This window comes from Amblyomma americanum, chromosome 11, assembly GCF_052857255.1.
Source record: "Amblyomma americanum isolate KBUSLIRL-KWMA chromosome 11, ASM5285725v1, whole genome shotgun sequence".
Lineage (NCBI taxonomy): Eukaryota > Metazoa > Arthropoda > Arachnida > Ixodida > Ixodidae > Amblyomma > Amblyomma americanum.
Window position 1 is genome coordinate 107949949 of NC_135507.1, and position 7699 is coordinate 107957647.

Genomic DNA, 7699 nt, shown 5'->3' on the forward strand with positions numbered 1-7699 from the left:
CTTGCCGGGGTGTCAACGGTCACAGTTTCTAACGTTCAGAAGAAATAACAGCATCATCGGTGTTGAAAATCATTCACCGTACCACGCCATTCTCGTCGAATTTTCTGGTTTGACGCGCCCTAGCAGGTTGCCACGTGATGTGCAGCGCATCACTGTGCACTACATCCGGACCACCTCAGGCCCCCGGCTTTCTGCCGCGCCCGTCTCCTCGCCCCGGACCACATGCGCTATAGCCAAAGCCGAGTTCGAAGCCATGCTCCGTGAGGGAACCGCCCGCCGCTCCGACGGCCCATGGGCGTCGCCACTTCACCTTGTCCCGAAGACCGAAGGCTGGCGGCCCTGTGGGGACTACCGTGCCCTCAACGCTCGCACCACTCCGGACAGGTACCCCGTTCACCACATACAGAACTTCGCCCATCGCATTTATGGCTGCCACGTTTTATTCTTGATAGAATTGGTGAAGGCCTACACGCATATACTTGTCAATCCGGACGACGTCCCGAAAACTGCAATTATTACCCCTTTAGGCTTGTTCGAGTTTCCCTTCATGAGTTTGGGCCAGAGGAACGCTGGACAAACCTTTCAACGCTTCACCGACGTAGTCATCCGCGGCCTTGCCTTCTGCTTCGTCTATCTTGACGACATATTGATCATTTGCCATAACGCTCACAAACACCACACGCACTTTCGTCTACTTTTCCAACGCCTCGATGACCAACGTCCCCAAGAGCAGGCTCGGCGCTTCAGTCGTCTAATTACTCAGCCATGAACTTTCATCAGAGGGAACTCAACTTTTGCCTCAACGCATCTCAGACCTGCAAAATCACCCCAACCCACCACCTCTGAAGACCTTCGCTGTTTCCTCTGCATGCTGAACTATTACAAGCGTTTCTTGCCACACGCAACCGACTACCAGGCTCCCTTCCTTGATGTCTTGGCTGGACCAGAAAAAAACCCACCCGTCACGTAGACACCGGCTTTAATGCAACTTTTCGAAGAATGCAAAGCTGCTCTCTGCAACGCCACACTCCTCTTCCATCCCGTTACAGACGTTCCTTTGGGGCTCTTCATGGATTATCTTACTTCGCCATCGGCGCCGCTCTTATGTAACGCGTAGAAAACACCTGACATCCCTTGGCGTTCTTCTCAAAGAAACTATCAGCTAGGAAAACGACCCCTTCTGCGGCCAGTCACGCCAACGAAACCACGACCCCCGCCCCGTCGAGTTCGCCAGCCTACTACACATACCTTCTGGCGATATACGAAGCAGTTCAACACTTTCGCCACGTTTTCGAAGCACAGCACTGCACTATCTACACCGACCATAAACCTCCGACCTACGCCTTCTCTCAACGCCACGACAAACTCCCGCCGGTCCAGGAGAACCAGCTGTAGACTAATCGATGTCTTCAAGAGTTTATTCCTCATTCAACGAAGTACCTTTATTACAACCTGTTATGCCACAACGGCTCAGCACCTGCTATTTACGGCTTACCCAAGATTCATAAACCGGGCGTACCTCTCAGGCCAATTTTTGATTTCATGCGTTATCTATTGCATAACCTGTCCAAGTATCTGCATCAAGTACTTGGACCCCTCGTTGGGCGAACACCGTCATACATGAAAGATTCGGCTGATTTTGTTGCCAAGCTGAAGGATGTGGCGGTTGACAACGATGGCATCATGTAAAATTCGATGTAAAATTCATGTTCACATGCGTTCTTGTTGAATTCGCTGTTGAATGCTGCGAGAGGTTACTGGAAGAAGAAGCATCACTGGCATCCCGAACGCCTTTTGAAACAGCTGATCTGTGCCGCCTCCTGAAATTCTGTCTGCAGAACACACATTTCATTTTCAAAAATGAATACTACAGGAAAGTCTTTGTTACGGCTATGGGTGCGTCGGTATCCGTAACCTGCGCCAACCTTGCGCTCTAATCTATTGAAAATTCGGCCCACCGATCGTTTCATAACCGTCCGAAGCTCTTCTTGCGGTGTGTGGATGATTGTTTCTGTGTAATTCATCGAAGGACGCCAAACCATTTCTGGATTATCTAAATTATTTTCAACCTACAGTTCAATTCACAATGGAAGACGAAGTCTCCGAAAGGATTGCTTTCCTTGACGTCCTTGTTCTCCGCACTCCCGATGGTCTTGCCACTACCGCTTTCCGGAAACCCAAACATACTGGGAACTACTTGGATTTTCACTCTGCCCACCCTATTGGCCACAAACGTTCCGTTGCGTCTGCTCTGTATAACCGTGCTGCTCGTCTTTGCTCCAGTCCCGGTCTGTGCTGTTTGGAGCAGAAAAAAATTCCACGTCGACCTCGATAAGAATGGTTGTTCCCGACAACTGCTGCAAAACGAACAACGCCGCTCTCTGCAACCTGCTGAGTCCCGACTCATCGGACAAAAGAAGCGTGCGAGCGTTCTTTACGCCCGGGGGACAAGTGAGGCTCTGGCACAAATATTTGCAAAATATAACGTGCGCTTTGCGCACGTGCCGTACAGCAAGCTGAAACAACAGCTCTGTCATGTTAAAGATTGTCTGCAGCGCCCACGTTATCCCGGAGTTCTGTACAAATTCCCCTGCAAAAACCACGATGCATCATACATTGACGAGTCAGGATATTTTAAGAGAAGATTAAAAGGACACTGTAGAGAAATTGAAGTTGGCTTGTTGATCACAACGCAGGCAACCTACTACCGATATTCTCCAGCTGCTTAAGTCATATATCATACAACATAAATAACCTACCTTCATTTCCTTTCCTTTCATTGTGAAGAAGGCGCCTAGTGGGGCCGAAACGTCATTTTTTAGAACGATCGGCCGGTGCCTGCAGTATTTCCGCCATGAACATACCCGAGCAGACGGGTTTCCGTCATACCTTGGATTTTAGCAAATAAAATTACAAGGTTTGCTTTCCGTTGCAAGTCCCTTGGCCGAATTTGAATTCCTAATAGCACAACTGCTATGACTGGCGGTTGTTCTGGCCATTGACAATGATTGTCCGCATCTCTTGTTGTGCCTGAATAGTTGTGAGATAAAGCTCTTTTCGTTTAAAAGAAATAGCACGGGCTATCGGACGCTGTCTTGGATCACTTCAAGAAGTTGTATCGCAAATTCAGGGAAGTTAGCAGTAATCAGCAGAGAGGCACACACATCTTGACACTTAGTCAAACTACTGCATACTTTCGAATGATAATGGCACACATGTTACATCGCTGCTCTAGGATGTCCTTCCTGACTAAGAATCCATCCAGCTAGGCCTCAGTAATATAGTTCCCTGGTCACCTGGAACCACTAGAAGGAAACGAATCTACTAATAGGCATGCCGGAGTATTTCTCTACAGGACGTCTTCCCATGACCAGGTACAATAACTTAGTATCTTCATTTACAAAACGGAGGATTGTTGGGCCAGCTGGTTCATGATTCAAGACTGAAAACGGCGCGAAAAACGGGACAAAATAGAGAGAAGCTGTGTGTGTTGCTTCTCTCTATCTTGTCCCATTTTTTGCGCCGTTTTCAGTCTTGAATCTTCAATTACGTATGCCAACAATCTCGCGTCACATAGAAGAGCGTGGAAAGTGCATTCAATCCCGCATCCCTTAATAAGTCAGAAGAGAACACCCTTACGAGATTACAAACACCTACCTAGCACATCGGTGGTACCCCTCACTACACACTCCGCAGTATGTACACTCTCCGCAGTCTGTAGAAAACTGGACCACGCGTTCCGCAAACAAAGCCGCCAGCTTAACTCTTGGCAGGTAGCTGGAGACTACACTTGGAGAGCTGAAACAAAATTCTGACTTTCACCTCCACAATTGTGGTCTCCATCCGCCGGCTAAGTGCAAAGCTACCGGCTCCGTTTGGGGAACAAGTGTTGCAGAGAGTTTTGTCCCCGACACTGCACTCGCGGTAATACAGGATGTACTACGTCCGCCGCTATGGACGATGGTGGTTGTGGTGAACACTCTCAAGGTTCGCTTACACTACACATACATAGCCCCGAAAGCAGAGGATTGGACAGCTGTCACCGTAGCTCAGTTTGCAGAGCCGCGGACGGGAAATTTGGAGATCGTGGGCTCGGATCCCACCGGCGGCATGCGGATGACAAAAATAAAAAAAAGCACTCCATAAGCTTAGTTTCGGTGACTGCTGCCTTCCGACATGTATGGATTAGGCTAATAATAATAATAATTACTTTTGGGGGGAAAGGAAATGGCGCAGTATCTGTCTCATATATCGTTGGACACCTGAACCGCGCCGTAAGAGAAGGGTAAATGAGGGAGTGAAATAAGAAAAAAAAAGAGAGGAGCTGTAGTGGAGGGCTCCGGAATAATTTCGACCACCTGGGGATCTTTAACGTGCACTGACATCGCACAGCACACGGGCGCCTTAGCGTTTTTCCTCCATAAAAACGCAGCCGCCGCGGTCGGATTCGAACCCGGGAACTCCGGATCAGTAGTCGAGCGCCCTAACCACGGAGCCACCGCGGCGGGGTAGGCTAGAAATGTATAATCGAGAGGCTTCGCTTGGGCGATATTTTTCAGCCTTCCTTTCCTCACGGTGTGGCTGCTTCGTTGTGTGCAGCACATTACGAACGTCATTCCGCGTAATTATCAGTGAAGAGAAACATATCAATACTGCCCGAAAAGGGCACGGAACTACACGCACGTGGTGCCGAATAATGGAGGCAAGTGGTACCGCCTAGAGTCCGAATGCAGAGGAAGTCGAATAATACAGATTCTCTCACCACATGATATCGAAAGCAGCGCGCAAAAAACGCTCGACACATTAGTCATTAAGAAGAATGTTTGATCAATCTAGCTGTAAGAGGAAAATCTGTTCTCTGCTTATATCGACGCTCAGCTTACCGAGCAGCAGCAATGTCTTAATCAGGATTTTGCAGCCGAGTTTATAGCTGAACTTTATAGAAATGTTACTGTTACTGGGTATCCTGGATGTGGATCAGGGGTTGATGACGCGGGAAGCTGGAGAGCTGCGATGGGTCGGAGTGTGTGATCAACGATGCATTTGTCCGGTCTTTGCCCATGCAGGTTGCGTCCGCCCGTACCATGTCAGCATATGTTTCATTTATAAGATTTTATGCCCCAAAGCTACTAAAGCTTTGAGAGGTGGTGCTCTTAAGGGCTTTGGAAAATTTTCATCAACTGGGGTTTTTTAACGCGCACCGACGTCGCACAGTACATAACTTTTGCATTTCCTCGCCATCACAATGCGACTTTCGGGCAGCCCCTGAGCGCCTTGACTATAAAGCAACCTCGGCGACAAAGGCGCTATTGTGCTATGCGATGTCAGTGCAGGTAGTCGAAATTATTCCGGAGTCCTTCACTACAGCACCTCTTTCTTCCTTTCTTCCCTCAGTCCCTCCTTTATCTGTTTCCCTACCGCAAGGTTCGGGTGTCAGCCGAAATGTGACAGATACTGTGCCATTTCCGCTTCCCAACAACCAGTTTGATTTGTATTGGGTAGGCATTTTTGTGAAAAAATTTAAATTGGTTTTTTGGAAAGGAAATGGTGCAGTATCCGCAATAGAGCTGCGAGTTGAGAGTAGTTTCAGAGACAAGTCATGTTGCAGCCACCCATTTAAACACTATGACGGAGAACAGGCTGGTGTGACGTAGGCTACGTCTTCAAGCGGAGGCAGAACCGACGTCGCAGTCTTCCCCAGCCCCGTCACGCGCCCCGCTCAGAAGACACGACGAACTGAATTCGCTGCCACGACGAGACCGTGTAAACCCAGAGACCCGAGAATCCGCCTAAAGACATGAACACAGCTCCCCTGGCGATGCCGTTCGGTGCGCTCATGGGCCTCGGTCGTCTGCTACAGGTGACCTGTGACCCGCCAGCTTCATGGATCAGTGCTTATCCGATCGTTCTGGCATCCCTAGTGGCGGCGATCCCTTCACCTTCTCCCATCCCCTCTCAGCCTTTGCTTCACGCCCATCGTCATGCCCTACTTAATCCCTTATTAATGCTTTAATAAGCCGGAAGAGAACACCCTTACGAGATTACTAACACCTGCCCAGTACACCGGTGGTAACCCACCCTACACACTCCGCAGTGCGCACGCTGTACTCTCGCGGTAATGCAGGACGTACAGTCGGTACAAAAGTTTGTGGAACACGCGTTCCGCAATTAGAGCCGAAGGCTTGACTATTGGCAGGTGGCTGGAGACTACACTTGTAGAGATGAAACAAAATTCTGACTTTCACCTCCAGAAGTGTGGTCTCCAGCCGCCGGCTAATAGAAAAAGCTACCGGCTCCGTTTGGGGAACACTTAATGCAGACTTGTCTCCGACTCTGCGCTCGCGGTAATACCGGACGTGCTACATCCACCGGTATGGGGAGGGTGGTAGTGGTCACCGTAGCTCAGTTGGTAGAGCAGCGGACACAAAATTCGGAGGTTGTGTGTTCGGATCCAACCGGCGGCATCTGGTTATTTTTCTACTGCTTTTATTAACCTCTCATTAATGAAAAAATAGCCTGTGGTTTAGCTCTGGCTAATCGTAGTTCAATTTCGAAAGCTTCGTTTCCTCGGCACGTCTTCTGCGCATCGTCTCATTCCGACGCTCTCGAGAACTCCAGCTAGTCTCTTCCGCAGTTGAAGAGTCAATCCGGGACGTGGCACGACTTCTTCGCCGCATTTTCGTTACGACGCTTCTCGAGTCGTGCGGCGCGTTCTTCTGCCTTCTCTTGGGCGCGTTGTCTCTTCACTGATTTAAAGGCAGCCCACCAAGCGTTACAATCTGCTCTTCGTCATGGTTCCTATGAACAACTTGTTTCCGAAATCCGAGAGCTCCACCGTACAGCCATCAACAAAATGCACGATATTGTTTACCAATGGCTGCCAGGACACAGCGGAATCGCAGGCAACCACAGCGCGGATGAGGCCGCGCGAACTGCTTGCTATGAGGATGATTGTGTGTCCATCCCCATCTCGAGAGCCGACGCAGCGGGTAGGCTTAGACCACTGTCGCGCGACTCACACTTGTCGCGTGGAATTTTTTTCACATCCTTTGTTAATGCCCTGCTTACAGCGCCGAAAGACAGTCTCTCTGCCGTGCACTGGAGCATCTAGACCTGCGCCCACTGGCGGAAACGAAGATTCTCTGCCACTGGCCGCGGCGGTCGTCGGCGGTTAAAGCCTCCAAGGCACTTCTCCGTTTTTTGAAGACTTCTGGCCTTCACGATAGGCTGTAACTTTACTGAACGCTGTGAGTTTATATAGTGACTTTAATTTCCTGCAAATGTCTTTTCTCCTTCATGTTTTTCTCCCCTCACTCCTTTCGCCCCGTGCTGCGTAGCAAACCGGCTTTTCGTCTAGTTAACCTCCCTGCCTTTCTTCCCCCTGCTTATCCTCCTCCTCCTCCTGCTAAAGCGTACAACAGTCTTGAATATTCGATCCCTCTCTCTAAATTGGCATTATTACACCTGCCGTACAATATTTATGCATAGATCCGCGAATTTGTAACAGGGCGGCAGCTCTTTTCCTCAGACGATTACTTCACCTCAGACACCTATGCCCAGACAAGAGGCATGCCTCAAGGTTCTGTACTTTCGCCACATCTATTCAATCTGGTGATGTTCGACATTCCAGTAAGCCCTGCCGTTACAGTATATGTTTATGCAGATGACGTAGCCTTCTTTGCTTCTGCAGCAGACGGTC